The sequence below is a fragment of the Crocuta crocuta genome, unplaced genomic scaffold (assembly GCF_008692635.1).
Source record: "Crocuta crocuta isolate KB4526 unplaced genomic scaffold, BGI_CrCroc_1.0 scaffold448, whole genome shotgun sequence".
NCBI classification, from domain to species: Eukaryota; Metazoa; Chordata; class Mammalia; order Carnivora; family Hyaenidae; genus Crocuta; species Crocuta crocuta.
The window spans coordinates 1486753-1507935 of NW_027532411.1; the positions used below are offsets into that span (position 1 = coordinate 1486753).

Below are 21183 nucleotides of genomic sequence, written 5' to 3' on the forward strand. Positions count from 1 at the left end.
AAAACTGGGTTTGATTAAGTTGGTCACCAAGTGTATAAACTCTCTTCACCCATCTCCATATGGGAGTAGGGGGGAATCAGGAAAATGGAGAAGGGGATTAGAGGTTGTATGTGTGACTACAAAAAATAAAATCTACGAAGCTGTAACATACCATTTCATGAAACTGAATTCGTATGTACAAATATGAATATGATCAAAAACCAATCTGGCATGAATAAGGATGACAAAATTTAAAAAATACTTCTTAGATACTGAAACTATAAGCTAATTATATTCAGTACAATAAAGAACAGATTCAATAAAGAAAGAGACAAGCTACAGAAATTAGATTTCAAGAAAAGGTAATCTTGGTGTCCTATTATTACTATGCATGTAACACTATAATTGCATTGTACTATATAAGTTTCTATCTCCTGATTCCATTTATAACTCTTGCAAAGAAAGGAAATAAGCTCCGTGTCCCCTCCCAACAGGTGACTTTAAAAACAACAATGAGAATGAAGGGATGGGTAGGAGTGAGCAGTAATGCCGGCTTATGTGGCGACTAGGTAAAGGTTACTGGAGAAACTGCCACCCAGAAGTAAAATAGCTAAACTCAATCAGATACAGCAAACAGCTTTACAACATGCCCCTACTGGCTCCACTCTGGCAGCTTCAACTGTCCAAAGATAGTTTCCTTTACCTTCAAACATCAGGACAACTTAGACTTAGAAAACCAGTATTAAAGATGCTATAAGAAGAAAGCCAAAGGGACACGATCTTTTAAGAATAGCTATAAACTAAATATGGGAAAGCTGGCAAAAATGGCAAATGATCAAACTTAAGAAAAGGTTAGGAAGGGCAAATAGTTTCCTATGTATTACTTAAAACAGAGAAACAGAAGTACTTATAACCATACTCTCCATTCACCCTTTTTTGTCCCCCACCTCTTTCCCTACTTGCTCTGCTTCATCCAAACTTATTTTTACAGGATAAGGAATACAGAGTTCTGTGCTGAGAAAATCATCAAGCAGAAATCCTTATAGCAGCCACAATAAATCTGAGGTTAGAAACCCTTTGGCTTGTTTTTAACAAGGCCATGTTACCTTTCCCCTTAAAATCTCCTTGTCCCCAAACCACATGCATATATGCATTTTTGTAGAGAGAAGGTCTATAGCTTTCACCAAATTCTCAAAGGGGCTCAAGAGTGAAAAGAGAGTAACAAGTACTGAGATGCAGTAGAAAGCAAGCCAATGTGGTCTCATTTAGGGATTTGTTTCTCTTTATGTATGTATGTATGTGGGGAGAGGGGGAGAGAAAGAGAGACAAAGTATGAAGCAATAATCAATTCACTTCAGGGATAGCCAAACAACAGCAGGACAGCACTGAGATCACTAAAGGGAACAACACTATCAGAAAGAATAAGAATGACAGGCCAAAGGACCAGAGGAAAGTCCAGCTTTCACCAAGATACCCAACAGAATGTCACTCTTACCCTGTCCTACCAAGACCAGGAAGTCCACTGTGAGGAAAGCTGGATGGAGGCTTCAACCACTCTGTGACCAAGACTAGTAATCCCCAAAGTGGACAGGAGAAAATATATGCCCTTATCCACAAGGTGATAATGAATGGGACTTGTAAGCTAAGAGTGTTGTAAACACAAGGAGGGGCTTGTGATTCTAATACAGAGAGATCCTTTCTGTATTTGAGAAGAATACACATTTTGGGGAAAGGCTGGTCTCTACCAAAAATATGAACATTATAAAAATATGCTTAGCACAAATCATATTCTGCAATGTTACAAATGTATCTTGGAGGTACATAGTTCTAAAGACACACAGTAACACCATCCTCAAGTAACTCAGTAATCCTGTTTTTACAGTTTTTACAGCCACCTCTAGAAGCCATTACGGAGACACGTCTAATCAGCTGTCACTATGTAATCTGAAGCTCCTAAAGATGTTTTTCTATGAACAGCCTCTTGGATTAGAGAGGAAGATGAAATACAGTGTGTAGGGGGGAATAAAAATCATTGAAAGGCAAGAAAATTATACAGAAAGATACTGGAAGGCTACAAAACAGACCAAATAATTCTCTTCCGCAATTGGCAGGAAGGATCCTGCCAGATGTTTGAAATAGAATTAACCTCTATGGGCGACACTGATAGAAATAAACTGCCTAACTATAAATAAATATATATCTAGGGAAGCATAAATAACTATCTAGGGAAGGGCTATCTTTGTTTTATTTTCCCTGAATTTATTTCAGATTATTTCTTCCATCCCATAAAAAAAAAAAAGGTGGTCCCTCACAGCAATGTCCATAGATACAGAGCCAGCAGCTTATGCCAAGAAATTGTGCCAAAGGCAAATCAAACAGTATTTGCTTAAAATGCAGAGTTTAATCAGAGTATCTGCAATGTTTCAAAGCATTTTCAAACCAGGTAACATCACCTTAACAACAACAACAAATTCTCCCCTATCCCCAAAGGATATATATATACACACACACACACCACCTTGCAGAAAAGATTATAATACTCCATTCAATAAAGGCATTATAAAATGGCTTACAGATGCTTCCTCTTCGTATTTTGGGGGAAAGAAATTTTAACAGTGAATTCGTACATCCATTCTTTCATATATTCACCAGTTATTTATTCCAATCTATAATATGCCAGACATTTAGGTGCTGTCCAGCACTGGGTGAGGGAGACTTTAAAAAGAGGTTCTTGCAGCTCATATGCTAGTGTAGAAGAGCAGATACAACACACAGGATGACAGCCGGTGTTCCTGAGTGTACACAAATGCTGAAATGCTCCTAAAGAAAGTATCTGGGCAATCCTATACAGTTCTCTGCATTTTTAAAGTGAACAAACTATCTCTGCTAATAACAACCAAGAAATCAAGTTTGGGAGTCAAAGACCTGGCTTCCTACCTTGCCAAATAATGCAGTGCAAAAGAATATTCACTGGCTAAGAAAACAGGAGACCTGAATTGCTATCTTTACTCTTCCATTAAATACAATAAAATAGAGGAAAGCCTCCAAATAACCACACTGCCCATAAAAATATTTTTAAAATCATCTAGATTTTAATGAAAAAATGACTTGGTTTAATGCTTATCGCGTGGCAATTATAATAGTTTTAGCGAAGACCAGATAAAAACCAGATTAAAAACCTACTACGAATAAAATTTTGTTTCTTTGCTAAGTTTTAAAAATGGAATCAATTATCTCTATTGTGCTTTTAGGTGCTAACAGTCCACAGAGATAAATGAAAAAAGTCAGTTTCACTAAAAAATATGGACTAGGAACCTTACGACTAACGACAAGGGTGGTCAGAGAGTAAGGACGGTAACCGGGATCACAGCTCCAGAAGGGACAAGAGTTCTAGACTAATGAGTCTATGTGGGCTCCTCACACACGCAAAAAAGGCCCCAGACTAACCCCGAAGAAGGAGGAGGTGTGAAGAGAGTCATGAGATTTTCTCCCCAACACTTACTTTATTTCAGACAAATAACCACTAGAACAGTGTCTCTCAAACTTGTATCACAGGCAGATCCTTTAATGGACATTTGGCACTGATGGACACCACTGATTTCAAGTTTTAAAAAAAGCTATTATCCTAATTTTAATTATATAAATAAAAGTTTAATAAAGTTAAGATTAAAACCATAACAAAACTACTATATATCTGTGACAGAGGTGACGCACATCATCTCCAGAGTTTTAATATGCAACATAGAGATGGAGGACATGGGTTGTTGTGTTTCTAAGGCACTGTATTTCTCGTTCTAGTTCTACTAAATTAGAAGTTCCCTCTGCAGACTTACGGGTCATAAGGTAAAGCGACAAGCATTTTGTTACTGTCAGATGATCCTGCATCTAGGCCTGCATTTATTTATACATATATAAACCTCTGTCTGAGGAACACACTACACCTAGAAATTACTATTTCACTTAGGGAAATTCTGGGAACTAATTTCTAACCCCTTGATTTTATTAAGCTCTGCAGCTATTTATAACCTACTGCCATATTTAGACGTGGTTTTTAAAATATGCACAGCAATCTCATCAACTTCTTCCTCAAACAAATTACAATTATCAAGGCTTAGTAAAGTGGGAATGCTTTACTCATCCCACTACCACATTCTTAATGTTAAAAATTGTGATTTTTTTTTTTACTCACACCTAACACTGTGAAGCTACTTAGGATACTATGTTTAGTTAAAACATGCCACTTTAGCAAATTATATGAAGGAATGGAAATAGCTTTTATTGGCACTGACTGGGTCATAAAGAAGACATAAAAATGTGATCTCTTCTCTAATGTGAAAGATTCATGCAGCCATCTTTCTCCGTACAGGCAGTACTAGAAACGCACAGTCAGATTTTTCATTCAGCATATTCTGAAGATAAACACTCAGACTGAAATTTTAATTTTATTATTTTCACTAGTTTCCTCTGCATTAAATTAAGATTAGAAAGGAAATAACATTATTTCATGAAGTTTAAAATTCTACTGAGTATAAAAAAAAAGAAGGAAAGAGGGCTGGCAATTTTAATTATAAGACACATGGATTCAAAAACTGCAACCCACTTGCATAGATGTTCAGGTACAAAACAAGGAGGGCATTGGAGAAAAATTTTAAAGCCAATGAAGCTTCTCCCTGTAAATGAAGAAGTGTGTGGGTCAGCACTGTGGTAGTAGCTATCAATGCCCTTTTCCTGCTGAAAACTGTAGTTTCAGTACTCTATTCAGTACTGAATAGAGTTCAGCACTCTGTTCTCTATCAGTACTGATCCTAACACACTTTTCCTGTTTGTATCACAGCTCACAAAATAATTGTTAAATAAAAACTCTCTCCTCTTTAACCATGGATTCTCCATGATGAACAAGAAAATTACTACCACTTCTCTTGTATATAAGAAGAGCATGCAGGCTAAGAAGGAATGCTTCTGTACACCTCAATTGTAATTAGTTGGGAAGCTGAATATATAGTAACGCGCACACTTAACAGTAAATGCCTAATTGATATTAGGCAGTATTATTTAACAGTCATTTTGTAAAAGAAACAACACAGCTTTCTCCCCAACCATGGTGTTTGCCATTATCTTTGCAGCTATTTTACAAAGTTCACTGCAATAGTGTGACTTCTGCTGGTTTGTGCTTTTAAAAAAAAAAAAAAAAGTGGGGTGCCTGGGTGGCTCAGTCAGTTAAATGTCTGACTCTTGATTTCAGCTCAGGTCTTCATCTCATGGTTTGTGAGTTCGAGCTCCATGTCCCTGAACTCATGGCACATGCTCTGGATTTTTTGTCTCCCTCTCTCTCTCTGTCCCTCCTCCACTTGCTCTCTCTCAAAAAAGTAAAAAAATAAATATTAAAAAAAAAAAAAGGAGTATTATGAACGATGCTCTGGTAGTTGGGACTTGTCCATTTTTAGCTACAAAATACATTATTTTTGGAAATAATTCTTTGGAAAGTATTATTTTACATTTGTCCTGGAAAAACTATCGATTTGCCAAAAAAAAAAAAGTCACCATATATTTTTAAACAAATGTTTTGATGACATTATGCCACCACTCGAAAAAGTTTTATGCATGACCAAAAACTTTGAAGAAAAGAGGGAAATGACTCAAGAAGTCAGTAAGGGGCACCTGGGTGGCTCAAGCGGTTGGAGCATTGGACTCTTGATTTTAGCTCGGGTCATGATTCCAGGGTTGTGAGATCAAGCCTCATGCTGAACGCTGCACTGAGTGGCGAGCGTGCTTCAGATTCTCTCTCTCCCTCCCTCTGCCCTTCTCTCCCACTTGTATACTCTCTTTCTCTCTCTAAAGTTAAAAAAAAAAAAAAAAAAAAAAAAAAACCATACATTCAGGCAGTCACAGTAATAATAACTGTCTCATGGTAATTCCTAATTACTTATTGAGCACCTATTATATTTCAATCAGTAGGTCAGATACTCCCCATATTTCATATTGAAGTAGGTATTAGTGTTTCCACTTGTCACATGTGTAACCTCCTCATAAAAAAGGTAACCACCAGTACTCAAAGTTGCCTTTCCCAGGTACCAAACCCACATTCTTTTCAATATGCCATAAAAATGTTTACACCCTATAACTGATTCCTCTGCTAGAAATCAGTGGTAAGATTATAATTCAAATTTTGAAAAAAAAAAAAAAAGTTATGCTATTAAGTGGTCATCAAAATTAGAAACTACTTAGTATTTCTGGTGACAGGAAGATTTATTTAACTGTGATACATTCATGTGTTTAAGAGTTTTAATAGTACAGGGGCGCCTGGGTGGCTCAGTCGGTTGAGCGTCTGACTTTGGCTCAGGTCATGATCTCACAGTTCATGGGTTCGAGCCCCATGTCAGGCTCTATGCTGACAGCTTGTTTCAGATTCTTTGTCTCCCTCTCTCACTGATCCTCCCTTGCTCATGATGTCTGTCTCTCAAAAATAAATTTAAAAAAAAAAAGTTTTCACAGTACAGCTTTAACAATGACAAAGATTATTTAAATTCACTATATGTACTATAATGTGAAACAAACACAAAAGGTAATAAAAACGCTAACATTAACATTTTTAAGCAGTTTAATTTTAAAAAGCATTCTAAGTTGAAGGAAATATACCAAATCATTAACAATCACTGTTAAGAGATATAAGATGAATAACTTTTCCGGTTTTCCAAATTGTCTAAAAAATTATTCTATAAACTTTTTATAATTAAAAAAAACATTAAAGAAAGAAAAACTTAGCAAGAGCTAAAAGTTCAAACACAGTACATTCTGTTCTTCAATTCATAACAAAATTCACATGCTCACAAAAGTGATAGTTAAGTTTAAAGATACAGATAAGATAGGGAGAGAAAAAGCAAAAGAGAGATGCAAGAATTTGAGGAGTTCAGTAACAGAAGCATTTCAAGAGGTAAACCAGATGTTCCTATGGAACTGCAGCAGAGGGTCCAGAAGACAGAAATTCATAATGTCAAAGGCTATATTCAGATCAAAGAGCAGAAAGTAGGGTCTATTTACTACAGAACTGTCCATTATACTGAAGAGATCCAAACCACACTAAGCTCTCAGCAAAATGCAAAATTAAAAATTAGTTGAAGGCTGTTGAGTAAGAAAGTACTGGAAAGATGAGAAGAGTGCTTCTCAGGGATTTCACTGGGAAAAAAGGAAGTTTAGCAATCAGGTTGAAACATAGAGGTCAAAAGCATAACTTAAATGAATAGTGTCTCATTTGAAGTAGTAAAAGGTAACAATAATTAGCAAACATCCATTTTATTTGATTTCAATACCATGTCTTTCTTTCCAAGCATTTCTCTCCTGTTTTACTTGTATATAGATTAGGCAATGTTTGAGACACTTTCTCCAAGGACTTCTCAAAACCAGGCAACAAAAACTCGTTAAAAAGATATTCCTGTTGGGGCACCTGGGTGGCTCAGTCAGTTGAATGTCCGACTTCAGCTCAGGTCATGATCTCACAGTTCGAGGGTTTGAGCCCAGCATCAAGCTCTGTGCTGACAGCTTAGAGCCTGGAGCCTGCTTCGGATTCTGTGTCTACCTTTCTCTCTGCTCCTCCCCTGCTCACGCTTGCTCTCCTTCTCTCCGCAACCCCCCTTCTCTCTCTCAAAAATAAACATTAAAAAAATTTTTTTAAAAGATAGTCCTGTGTCCAGAGGCAACATGGTTCAAATGCTCTCACAAAACACTTTGCAGGTCGCATTTCAAGAGAGTAGAAGGTACATATTCTGGTTAAATTAATCACAACATGTAAAAAGTAAAAAAAGATTCTAAATGTTTGTACCTAATAAATTTACCTTCCCTACAAAATTAAAATGGAATCTACTAATGATTTGCAAAGTGGTATGAAGCCACTTGAGCAGGATATATTTAATTTCTTAGGAAGAAAATCTTACCTTCCAATTGTCTATTATTTCTATTCAACAACTTAATCAAGAAAATCTACACAAATGAAATGCTATGATATGCTGTTTGCTATAGTTGTGATGCATGAACTTTTCCAAAGAGACCTCTGTTTAGATGATAATCATCTCACACTGAATAATGACTAGTACATTAAATGCTTGTCCAGAGAAATTAACTAAACTTGCATGAATATTTAAGGTCAAAAGATCTCATAGTACCTACCATCTACTAAACAATAACATTTTACAGGTGACGGCATAAAACAAAAACTTCAGCAGACATCTGCTCTATCAGAAATAAAGGCAGATAGAGCCATAACCTACACAGTAAACAGAAGGCCTTTTCATTGTCCCAATGCCCTATATATCTCCTTAGTATGAGAGATTACCCTACCTCATATCTGTTTACCCAATTTTGAGCTTCACTTCTTTATACATTATTTTGCTTGGGCAGCAATAACAAAATACCACATACCAGGTGGCTTAAACAATAGAAATTTATTTTCTCGCAGATCTGGAGGCTGGGAAGTCCAAAGATCAAAGTGTTGCCTCCTTCAGTTCCTGGTCAGAGCCATCCTCCTGGCTGCCCTACTTCTCCCTGTGTCCTCACATGGTTGAAAGAATGAGTGCACAAGTTCTCCAGCATCTCTTCTTGTAAGGACTTGAATCATATCGGACTACGATTCTAGACTCAGGATTTCATTTAACTCTAGTTACCTCCCAATAGCCATATCTGCAAATACCATCACACTGGGGGGTTAGGGCTTCAACAAATAGAATTTAAAGGACACCAACAACATGTAAAATTTGTTAGCCCATAACAATTTCTATTTAACTTTCTCAATCTGGCAATGATGTGTGCATAGGGATGGATGACATAATCTAAAAATGTTTATTTAAATCATACAAACTTTGTTTTTTTAATTTCTAGGAGAGAGAGAGAGACAGCGTGAGCAGGGGAGGGTCAGAGAGAGAAGGAGATACAGACTCTGAAACAGGCTCCAGGCTCTGAGCTGGCAGTCAGCACAGAGCCCGACACGGGGCTCGAACCCACGAACTGCGAGATCATGACCTAAGCGAAAGTCAGACGCTTAACCGACTAAGCCACCCAGGCGCCCCTAAATCATACAAACTTTTTAATAAGAAAATGACTGATATCAATATTCACAGAAAAAGCTATAAGAAATAGTGACGTCACTGTTTTATAAATGCTAAGATCCTATCAGCACTGAATGACATATAATCATGCAGGTTATATATGCTACATTATTTCTAATTTTAGCTATCTTTATTATTTTTTAAAGCCATAATATGACTAATAATAGCCTGCATTTATTGGTAGCTTCCATACTTCACATGTATTTGTGATAACCCTCCCAACAGTTCTATGATGTAGATACAGTTATTACTCCCATTTTACAAAGAAAGTATAAGGAATTGTCCACTAGTGGAGGACAATTGTACAAGAGAGTTTAAAAGCGTAAAATATGACTGGCCTCTAATAATTCCCTATCTGGAAAAAGAGCTAATCACAAATCTATAAACCTTCATTTGATTATAATAAAGAGCCTACCTTTGTTCGATTTGAATCTTAAAGAGAAGCTCTTATGCTACAACCTCTGGAGAGAGCCAAGATGAAACTGGGCGGAAAGGATCAAGTTCTCACCAGATGGAAGTCTTACAGACATGAGGGCGTTTTCCAAAATATTTGATTCAAAGTAGAAAGAACAGAGAGTGTATCTTCTCAAATAATACATCTACTTTAAAACTCTTCTTGCTGAATCTCCCCTAAAATGAAGACGTACAATGAACACAAATAAAGGAAAATTTCCAAAAGACAGTGTGATTCCTCCCTTTTCTCAATTAATACACATTTAAAGTTACTCTGCAGCTATTTTATTCCTATCATTCCAAAGACACATGATGATGCATTTCGCCTTAGATACTACTGCTATTTTTATAAAACAGCACTCCTTAATGTTACATAAAACTGTTAGACTGTTATTGATGGGAAGGAAAAACACAGAAATTTGGAATATCATGAAATCTTTTCCAGACTCAAAATTATGACTAGCGCTAAAATTCAAAGATTGAAGGAAATAGATAAGAATGTAATTCTTTTGAACTGTAAGCATATACTACAGGAAGTATGCATAGCACGAAAACAACATAGCATTTTACAGTGTTTATAAATCAACATCCTGCAGATGTTATGATTAAGAATATCCACAATTTGTTTAATTATAAATTGTTTAAATTGTCAAATTAGCAAGAACTCATATCTGCTTCAAATGCTCTATTGAAGAAATATGCAAATCATAAATATAGGCAGCACAACCAACAACGAACACTATTTTACTATTTGTTTCCTAAGAGTTAGTTCTTGAAATATACCTATTTCCCAAAATTTTCAATACAGAAAGCAGATGCAATATCAACTAGAAAAATATTTATAAAATGTAGCTGGGGCACAACTTACTTGATATTATGCAAATCACCCAGTCTTTCAGGTTATAAAAGACTGTGCCTTTTGTTTCTCTTATTTATAAGCAACCAGAGTATGTCTAAAATAAACTTTAAATTCTGATTCCTTACAGTGTTTCATACTAGAAAATAACCAGAAGTTTGCCCTAAAGACAAATGGAACATCTGGTAAAGTGTATAATGTGCTTCAGGATCACATCTGTTGCTTAGGTTAGTATTCCAATGTGATAGCTCTAATCTCAATGCTAAGTAGTAAAGGCACAACTGAGAATAAAAAGGTACTAAATAAAGAAGCACCTTCTTCAGCCACAGAGTGCTTTCTTTTTCTCAGCAATGTGCTAACAACTAAGCCTCACAGAGTGCTTGGGAGAAATATTTCTATAATAAGTACACACTTCAGTTCAAAACACATACCTATTCAATAGACTCCTTCTACTTTGCGATTGCTGATCACATCTCTCCCCCAGTACATTAACGTAGGCATTAATCAAGACAGGATGTGTGCTAATTCTTGTCTGTGATTCATCAATCTATCCTGCTTTTATTTTCAATTCACCCACAAGAGAATCTGGAGTAGAAGAAACAGGAAAGGAAAACTAGAAAGTCCAGATAATCCGAAGAGATGGCATTATCAATTCAAAAAAGGCTGCTTTCACAAGCACACCATGCTCAGCAGCCTTTCTCCTCCATTTACTTTTAACTTTCTATTTTCTGCCATAAACAGCAACAACAAAATTCTATGCTTACCACAGTATAAATTGCCTTACATTTGTGACGCTTTTAAAAGCCCCTACTGTGCCATCAAAGGTTCCCAAACAAGGAAAGATCTGCACAGCAGGAGAGGAACCCACTTACATTTTCTAACAGCTGTGAAGGATCAGTCCCCTAGAGTAATAGAAATCAACTGCAAACTGAAAAGTGTTTAGAAATAAAATGTTTCCATCATGCTATCAGCTACTTCCATTAGTACCCAAGCAAGAGACATTGCATTTTACCCAGGATTTTAATATAATAAACTTTACTGACAGTAGAAAAGAGAATACAATTACAGACTAATCCTACTATTAAACACAGGAAGTCATCAATGAAGAGAATGAATACTTAACTTCCATTTCTGCCGATTAACTACTGGACTAAAGAACTAATCACAAATGCCTTAGGGGATAGTTTACAAGTGTGACTTATGAAACTTATTTTGGGTTCCATATTCTGGATTAAAACCATATTACTTAAAATATAAAACATTTACCATGACATCAGGAAGTGATTTTACACCAAGTTCAAAGTCAATGATAAGCCCTGTGGAGTGAATTTTGTTTATGGTGTAGAGGTTCTGTGCATATCTTGACTACCTACTAATCAGAAAGAATAATCTACATATCCTAGAAAATGAAAGATGAGTGACCAAGTGGGCTCAAGTCACCCATACTATATTAAAAACAGGAGATTGTGAAAAAGATAATTAAAATCATTACAGACTGAGTTCCGATTCCAATTCCAGATGATTTCCACCAGTATTTTCTGAGCACCCATCTCTATTTCTAGGCATTACGGTAAAAACTGACAGCCAGCCTTGAACTGAGACACAGGCCTTGCCTTCAAGCAGTTCACAGTAGGTAAGAAAGCCACATCAACAACACCCTATGATAAATTCAATAGATACACAGGGTACAGAATTAATGCCAGGGGACTATGGGACCAAGGGCATTGGGAAAGGCTTTAAAGAGGTTCAAAACCTGTGCTGGTTTCTGAAGGATGGGCAAGAGCTTCACAGGCAGAAAAAGTGAAAGCAGTATTCCAGCCTAAGAAAACCACTATGCAAAGGCAAAGTGTGAGAGAGACAGAATTTTTAGGGAACTCTATAAACAATCTCATACCATATGATGTGCAGAGAAGAACGAACAGGAAATAAGGCAGAAACAAAGGCCTGAGACGAATCTCAAAGGACCACAGGCCAGGGAGAGACTTGGACTTTATTACTGTGCAGGCAAGAAGGTGCCAGAGAAGGGTTTTAAAGGGCGGGGGTGCGGGGGCAGGGGATAGTGACACTCTCAGACTTCTGTTTTAAAGCATCATTTTGGACTGGAAGATGGACTAAAAAGGAAAAGAAAAGTCTTGGACAAAGAAACCTTTATGAGGCTACTGTAATAATTCAGGCCTGAGATGATAAGAAAGGCCTGAAGTTAGGCATGTGGACACTGAGCAGTTAACATGAAAAACAGAATATACTCAACAACTTCACATGTTACCTTTAAGGGGGGCTCATGCAAAAAGTAAGTGTGCCATCAACAAAATATCAATTCTAAAAAGCATTTTAGATGTACACTGTATTAAAGAATTATCTCAAAACAACTTTAATTGGTGAGAATCAACAGCGTTTACATTCAACAAAAAGACAAGAAATCCACATCCTGCCTGCCCTAACCTTGGAGCCCCAGCAAGAGACACAAATCACAAACCGGTGTCCTAAGATCACAAATCAATAGTGCAATCAGCAAGTTTTCAAATAAACAACTGCTACAATTTATAATTACATTATTTGGTTATTATATCATCTAAAGACAGAGGAATTCAAGAGAAATTAATGCAGCCATTTGACAGACTTTATGGAGTGTTTTCTACTTGGTTTTAATTTTTTTTTTTTTTTTTTTAAAGTTAGAAGGGCCAGGAGACATTTGTTTAATCTGGAGCACTTTTATAGGGTTTTAAAACTACATCATTTCCAAACTGTTTTTCCCACGGCTGCTTTCGTTTCTGGAATAACTTTAGAATCTACTGAAAACTACTAAATTTTTAAAAACTTCTAACAATGAGAGTGACTAAGTTATTTATTTCATGATTCCTTTTAAAAGTTATTTTTAATAGAAATTTAGTTACAAAAGCAATCATTCATTCACATAAGAAACCTACAATGCCCAAGATGCTAATCTACAGTGAATCAGGTCTGACTACTACCCACATATACTTATAATACAAGTTAAGGATAGTTAAAAATAAAGTACTTCAAAAGGTCAAGAGACACATTCTGACGACAGCTTAAATGTAACACAACAAAATGTTACGGTCCGTGCAGAGCAATAAAAAATAAAGATAAATACCATATTTAGCCAGTCCAATTTAACTCCCTTATTTCCCTCACTTCTATCTCTATGATAATTTGTATCATTGGAGAAAACTAAAAAAAAAAAAAACCTTTGAATAACAGGAGGAAAGTTCCAAAAACTTTATAACAAGCAACCATTATCAAACTCACCACAAACATATTGAACAGTAGATACCTTCTTCTGAATATGCTCAAGTACTAGCTCTAATAACATGCAGTAAAATATAGTGACAGAAAATGAATACATTGCAGAAGGTGAACCTCACAAATATAATGCTGAGTAAAAGGAGTAAGACATAAAGAAAACCCACATTGTCATTACGATTATGAAGTTCAAAATCATGAAACTGAATGCATAATGCATATAAACATAGTTGGCAAACCTATAAAAGATAAAGTTCAGAACAGTCAGAACACTACTTAGGGGGAAACACAAGGAAGATGTAACCAGGCCATAACACTAAAGGAGATGTGGTATGCAATCCATGTTCTATTTCTTGACCAAAGTAGTGGTTATGTGAATAATGGCTTTATAATCATTCATTAAACCACATTTGTTTTATGTACTTCTGTAAATAGATTATCCAATAAACATGCTGTTAATAGGATATGTGAAGTAGTATTTTTTTAATGAGGCAAATAGTTCAAAATTAATGACTACCTTGATTTAAAAATAATAATAATGTGCAAGTGGTCTAGTCATGTTAGAAAAGTCTGGTACTTCCTCAATTGATTATACATGGTTACCATACAACCCAGCAATTCCCTCCTAAGTATATACCCAATAGAAATTACTACATAATGCCCACACAGAAACTTGTATAGAAGTGTTTATAGCAGCATAACACCCCAATGTCAATCCACTAATAATTAAACAAATCTGGAATATTACTCAGCCATAACAAAGAATGAAGTTCTGATACATGCTACAAAATGGATGAACATAAAAAATGTTGAAGATTCTGAAAGCCAGACACAAATGGACAGATACTACATGATTCTACTTATATGAGGTGGCCAGGAAAGTCAAATTCATATAGACAGAAAGTAGATTAAAGGTTATCAGGAGCTTCAGGGAAAAGGAATGAGAAGTTACTGCTTAATAGATATTCTGTCTGGAGTGATGACTAAGTTTTGTAAACAGCGGTAATGGCTGTACAACATAAGGACTATAATTAATGCCACGTAACTGTACATTTAAAAAATTGTTTAAATGTACAGGGCATCCAGGGGCACCTGGGTGGCTCTGCCGGATAAGCATCAGACTTCATCTCAGGTCATGATCTTGCTGCTCGTGGGTTTGAGCCCGGCACTGGGTTCTGTGCTGACAGCTCAGAGCCTGGAGGCTGTTTCAGATTCTGTGTCTCCCTCTCTCTCTCTGCTCCTCCCCGACTTGCACTCCGTGTCTGTCTGTCTCTCTCTCTCAAAAATAAACATTAAAAAAATTTTTTTTAAATTGTTTAAATGACAAGTTCTATTATAGGCACATTTTACAATTTAAAAGTATGTATACCAAAAAAAGACTGAAGTACTGATACATGATACAAAAGGGGTGAACCCTGAAAACATGCTACGTGAAAGAAGTAAATCACAAAAGACCACACAAAATATGATTGCATTCATATGAAATGTACAAAACAGAGACCTATATAGAAACAGAAAGCAGATGGGTAGTTGCTTAAGGCTAGAAGTGAAAGGTCAGGAACAGGGAGGCGACAGCTAATGGTACAAGATTTCTTTGTGAGATGATGAAAATGTTCTAAAATTGCAGTGATAGCTGCATATATCTGTGGATATACTAAAAAACAATGAGTTATATACTTAAAATAGATGAATTGTATGGTACAGGAATCATATGCCAAAAAGTTGTTTTTAAAAATGCGTAAAATTCACTAACATAGATGAAAACAATTTTTCTACCCTCATCTGTTTAGAGGTAATAAAGTAGATGATAGAATAGCCTAATTATATTTTTATATGACTATACATTTCTGAATTAAACAATCAAAAAGAAAAACAGCTCCTCTCTTCCTTTATCCCTCAACCTCACCAATAATAGCACTTATTGGAAATATGTGGGGGGTGGGAAGGAGATACAAGAAGTTTGAAAAGAAGTTCTAAGCTGAAGTAATTTCTTGAAGGTTACTATAACAGACATTTAATAAGCCCAGGAAAGGGAGTACTAGATTTACTAACTCTTCCAGATTGCTGAAACATTCTCACCCTAACTACCATTAACTACCATTATCTAGAGTGATTTACATTGGGATTTAATCATCACCTACTTTTCTTCAAATTTTCAGTGTATAGAAGAAAAACATCTAATATAATTAGATAAGCAAATACTCAAAGATTAGTTCTGCTCTCTGCATTCATCTTAAATAAAGAAAAAAGTGAAAACACAGGTAGAAAATGTTTTAAGGATATCTGTTACATGAAGCAAGTGAATACAAGTGAATACAAAACCCATTCATTATTCTCAACACATTAAAGGCTCTGAGAAGCAAATAAAATGTGAGAATACGAACATGTATCATTGCTAAGTCCACAGCAAGTTTCATCAAAATTAGTGATAGTGTTGTGTCTCAGAGAATATATTCAACCCCAATGCTTATTCAGGTAAACTTTTTGTTTCCCAGCATTTCTTTTTTTTTTTTTTAGGTTTTTTTTTTTTTTTTTTTTTTTTTTTGAGAGGGAGAGAGAGAAAGCCTGTGAGCACAAGTACAAGCGGAAAAGGGGCAGAGAGGGAGAAAGAGAGAATCCCAAGCAGGCTCCGTGCTTGGGACCCTGATGAAGGGCTCAATCTCACAAACCATGAGATCATAACCTGAGCCAAAATCAAGAGTCAGTGCTTAACCAACTAAGCCACCTAGGCAGTCCCTGTTTCCCAGCATTCTTAGATCAAAGATAAAATAGCCCTGATGTAAACACAGTTTACTACGTTAAGAAGTTTGATGGCCACTCCTAATGAGACCAAACATTTGGTTAAAATAATTTAGGAAATATAAGAACCTTCATTTTCCATTTATAAATAACAACCCATTTGCCCATTTTATCCATGATATACATATATACTATACATTTAATGAAATGCCACTAATATAGTCTCCAGTTCAAGACCAAAATGTCACCTTTTAGTTCTGATTTACTCCCCATTCTATACCAATCTGGTTTTCAGTAGGGGGAAGGTCTAAAAAGCTAAAAAGCCCTGAGGATACTCCAAGTATATGTACTGTCTTACATTACTTTCTTTTGGTTGTTCAACATGTACTAAATTTACATTTCCTCACTACCACATTATATTCTTCAATTGTTTAAATTTTCCCTCAAAACACTACTACCAAGAAGCCCTACCTACAAATAAATTTGTAAAAAAATTTTTAGTGTTTATTTTATTTTTCAGAAGACAGAATGCGAGCAGGGGAGGGGCAGAGACAGAGTGCGTACAGATGATCTGAAGCAGGCTCTGGGCTGACAGCAGCACACTTGATGCAGGGCTCAACTCACAAAACTCACAAACATGAGATCACAACCTGAGGCAAAGTCGGATGCTCAACTGACTAAACCACCCAGGCTCCATGAAATATAAAATGTAATAAATCCTACAAAAGAAATACTCATCCTAAAAGGGGGGAGGTGTATAAAGTTTCCATTTGGAAATTTAAGATTCAATAGATTAAACACAACTTTTTATTTTAAATCCAGTATAGTTAACATACAGTGTTATATTAGTTTAAGGTGCACAATATAGTGATTCAACAGTTCTATACATTAATCAGTGCTCATTAAGTAAACAGACTCTTAATCTCCTTCACCTATTTCACGCATCCTCCATCCACCTCCCCTCTGATAACCATCAGTCTGTTCTCTATAATTAAGAGTCTGTTTTTTGGTTTGTATATTTTTTTCTTCATTTGTTTTTCTTAAATTCTATTAGTGAAGGCTTATGACTTATTTTATTTAGCATTATACTCTCTAGATCCATCCATGTTGTTGCAAATGGCAAGAGTTCATTCATCTATACGGTTCAGTAATATTCTAGTGTGTGTGTGTGTGTGTGTGTGTGTGTGTGTGTGTGTGTGTTTCACCACTTATTTATTCATCCATCATTGATGGACACTTGGGCTGCTTCAGAATTTATCTATTGTAAATAATGCTGCAATAAACATAGGAGTGCATATATCTCTTTGAATTAAGTTTTTGTATTTTCTGGGTAAATACCCAGTAGTGCAATTACTGGATTATAGGGTAGTCCTATTTTTAACTTTTTGAGGACTCTCCATAACGTTTTCCACAGGTGCTGTACCAGTTTGCATTCCCACCAATATTGCTCAAGAAGTGTTCCCTTTCCTCCACATCCTCATCAACCCTTATTTCTTTTGTTTTATAATTTTAGCCATTCTGAAAGGTATCAGGTAACAGCTCAGGTGTGGTTTTGATTTGCATTTCCCTGAGGATTAGTGATGCTGAGCATCTTTTCATGTGGCTGTTGAGCATCTGGATGTCTTCTGCCCATTTTTCAACTGAATTATTTGCTTTTTTGAGTGTTGAGTTAAGTTCTTTATATATTTGGGATGCTAATCCTTCATCAGATAAGTCATTTGCAAGTGTCTTCTCCCCTTCTGTAGGCTTTTAGTTTTATTGACTGTTTTCTTCACAGTATAAAAGTTTATTTTGATGTAGTCCCAATAGTTTATTTTTGCTTGTTTCTGTTTCCTTAAGAGACTTATCTAGAAAAAAATGCCGCTATGGCCAATGTCAGAGAAATTACTGCCTGTGCTCTCTTCTAGAATTTTTATGATTCCAAGTCTCACATTTAGGTCCTTAATCCATTTTGAGTGTATTTTTGTATATGGTGTAATAAAAGTGGTCCAGTTTCACTCTTTTGCATGTAGCTGTTCAGTTTTCCCAACACCTTTTGTTGAAGAAACTGTCTTTTCCAGATTGCATATTCTTTCCTGCTTTGCTGAAGATTAATTGGCCATATAACTGTGGGTTTATTCCCAGGCTTTCTATTCTGTTCCATTGATTTATGTGTCTATTTTTCTGCCAGTATCATACTGTTTTGATTACCGCAGTTTTGTAGTATAACTTCAAATATGTAATTATGATACATCCACTTTTGCTCTTTTGTTTTTCCCCCCCCAAGAGTGCTTTGGCTATTTCGGGTCTTTTGTGGGTCCATACAATTTTTAAGATTGTTTTAGTTCTGTGAAAAATCCTATTGGTACTTTGATAGGGATTACAAAAAATCTGCTTTGGGTAGGGACAATATAGACATTTTAACATTAATTCTTCCAATTCATGAGCATCTTTCAATTTATTTGTATTTTCAACTTATTTCATCCATGTTTTATACTTTTCAGAGTTCAGGTTTTTTCACCTCCTTGGTGAAGCTTATTCCTCTGTATTTTATTATTTTGAGTGTAATTGTTAATGGGATTGTTTTCCTAATTTCTCTTTCTGATGCTTCATTATTAGTGTATAGAAATGTAATGGATTTCTGTGTATTGATTTTGTATCCTGTGAACTTACTGAACAAGAGTAATCTTTGTCTTAATCCTGACATTTCCCCCCATTGAGTATGATGTCAGCTGTGGGTTTTTTTCCAATGTTGGCCATTTTATGTTGAGGTATGTTCCCTCTAAACCTACTTTGTTGAGGGTTTGGATGTAGTACTTCTGTCAAATGCTTTTTCTGCATCTCTTGAAATGATCATATGGTTTTTTTATGCTTTTTCTTGTTGACATGATGTATAACATTGACTGATTTGCAAATATTGAACCACGCTTCCATCCCAGGAATAAATCCCATTGATCATGGTGAATAATGTTTTTAAAGTATTGTTGGATATAGATTGCTAATATTTTGATGATTTTTGCATATATGAGATATTGGCCTGTAGTTCTCCTCTTTTTGCAGCGTTTTTATCAGATTTTGGTATCAAGATAATACTGGCCTCACAGAATGAATTTGGAAGGTTTCTTTCCTCTTCACTTTTTTTGGACTAGTATGAGAATAATAGGTATTAGCTCTTCTTCAAATCTTTAGAATTTACCTATGAAGCTGTCTGGTCCTGGACTTCTGTTGTGGTTTTTTGATTACTGATTCAAATTCATTGCTGGTAACTGGTCTATTCAAATTTTCTGTTTCTTCCTCCTTCAGTTTTGGGAGGCTATAGGTTTCTAGGAATTTATTCATTTCTTCTAGGTTGTCCAATTTGCTGTCATGTAATTTTTCATAATATTTTTTATAATCTTTTGTATTTCTTTGGTGTTGGTTATTATTTCTCTTCTTTCATTTCTGGTTTTGTTTATTTGAGTTTCTCTCTTTTTTTTTTTGAATCTGGCTAAAAGTTTATCGATTTTGTTGATCTTTCCAAAGTACCATCTCCTAGTTTCATTGATCAATTTTTTTTTTTTAAGTTTCTGTTTCATTTATTTCTGCTTGAATCTTTATTTCCTTCCTGGCTTAAGGTTTTGCTTGTTCTTCTCTTTCTAGCTCTTTTAAGTGTAAGGTAGATTGAGATTTTTCTTGCTTCTGGAGGTAGTCCTGTATTGCTATAAACTTCATAAGTTTTCTATAGTTTTTAGTGTAGTGATTTTTCACCTCTTTGGTTATGTTTATTCCTAAGTATTTAATGGATTTTGGTGTAATTGTAAATGGGATCAATTCCTGGAATTCTCTTTCTGTTACTTCATTATTGGTGTATAGGAATGCAACTGATTTCTGTGCATTGATTTTATATCCTGTGACTTTGCTGAATTCATGAGTCAGTTCTAGCAGTTTTTTCACTGAATCTTTTGGGTGTTCCATATAGAGTATCATATCATCTGCAAAGAGTGAAAGTTTGACTTTGGCTGGTTTTGGATTTATTCCATCATTACAACTGTTAATCTTCTTGTTGGAATGTTCCCTTTATGATTATTAGTGTCCTTCTTTGTCTTCTGTTAGTCTTAAAAAGTCTATCTTGTCTGATGTAAGTACAAACACCATAATTTTTATATTATTCCTCTTGGATGAGAGCTTTATTCATAACTAGTAAAATCATGAATATGAATTTCCTCTTTCTAGTACTCACTGTTTTACACTGGTGGGTAAGATCTTGCTTTCTAGACTAACAACCTCCTATGGATCCTCCCTAGGATCTCACTCTAGCACCACGGGTTTTACCTACTGGACCAAACTAAATCTAACAGACTACAATGATAAGAATAGAAAAATAATCACATTAATTTTGCAAGCACTCTGAAAGGCTCCTTAAATCTAATAAAAGTTCAACATGATTTCAATAATATGAAATATCACCTAAGTTTATTTCATATGAAATAAACTAAGTAAGTCACTTCATAAAGACTTACCCAAGATTCCTTAGCGGCAAATTCTCAGTACATTTTAAAAGACTATGAGATTTACAAAAGTGCATCACCTACACACACACACAGACACACTCAAACACACACATATACACATACATATATCTATATTTTAAAACTATCAGTAAAGACCAATTAAATTTAATAATTCCTACAAAAGACCACCTGGCTTATTACCTTTGACTAAAAGTAAGTATTGTTTTAAAATCTAGCCTAACTGGAACTTAGGCAAAACATGGAGAATGTTTTGGTACAATAGTAAGACTTAAAACACAATTAAGGAACACTCAGGAAAAAGATATAA

The 21183-nt window shown here is 35.4% G+C and overlaps 1 protein-coding gene and 1 non-coding gene across 2 annotated transcripts in view; one reads left to right on the forward strand and one right to left on the reverse strand.

Annotated features, from left to right (window-relative positions):
• The window catches only part of EIF3H (eukaryotic translation initiation factor 3 subunit H), a 97288-nt gene that overhangs the window by 23903 nt on the left and 52202 nt on the right, over positions 1-21183 (reverse strand). The window lies entirely within an intron of this gene.
• Positions 6278-6362, forward strand: TRNAQ-UUG (transfer RNA glutamine (anticodon UUG)). The gene has a single exon. It is a non-coding gene; the product is annotated as a tRNA-Gln (tRNA).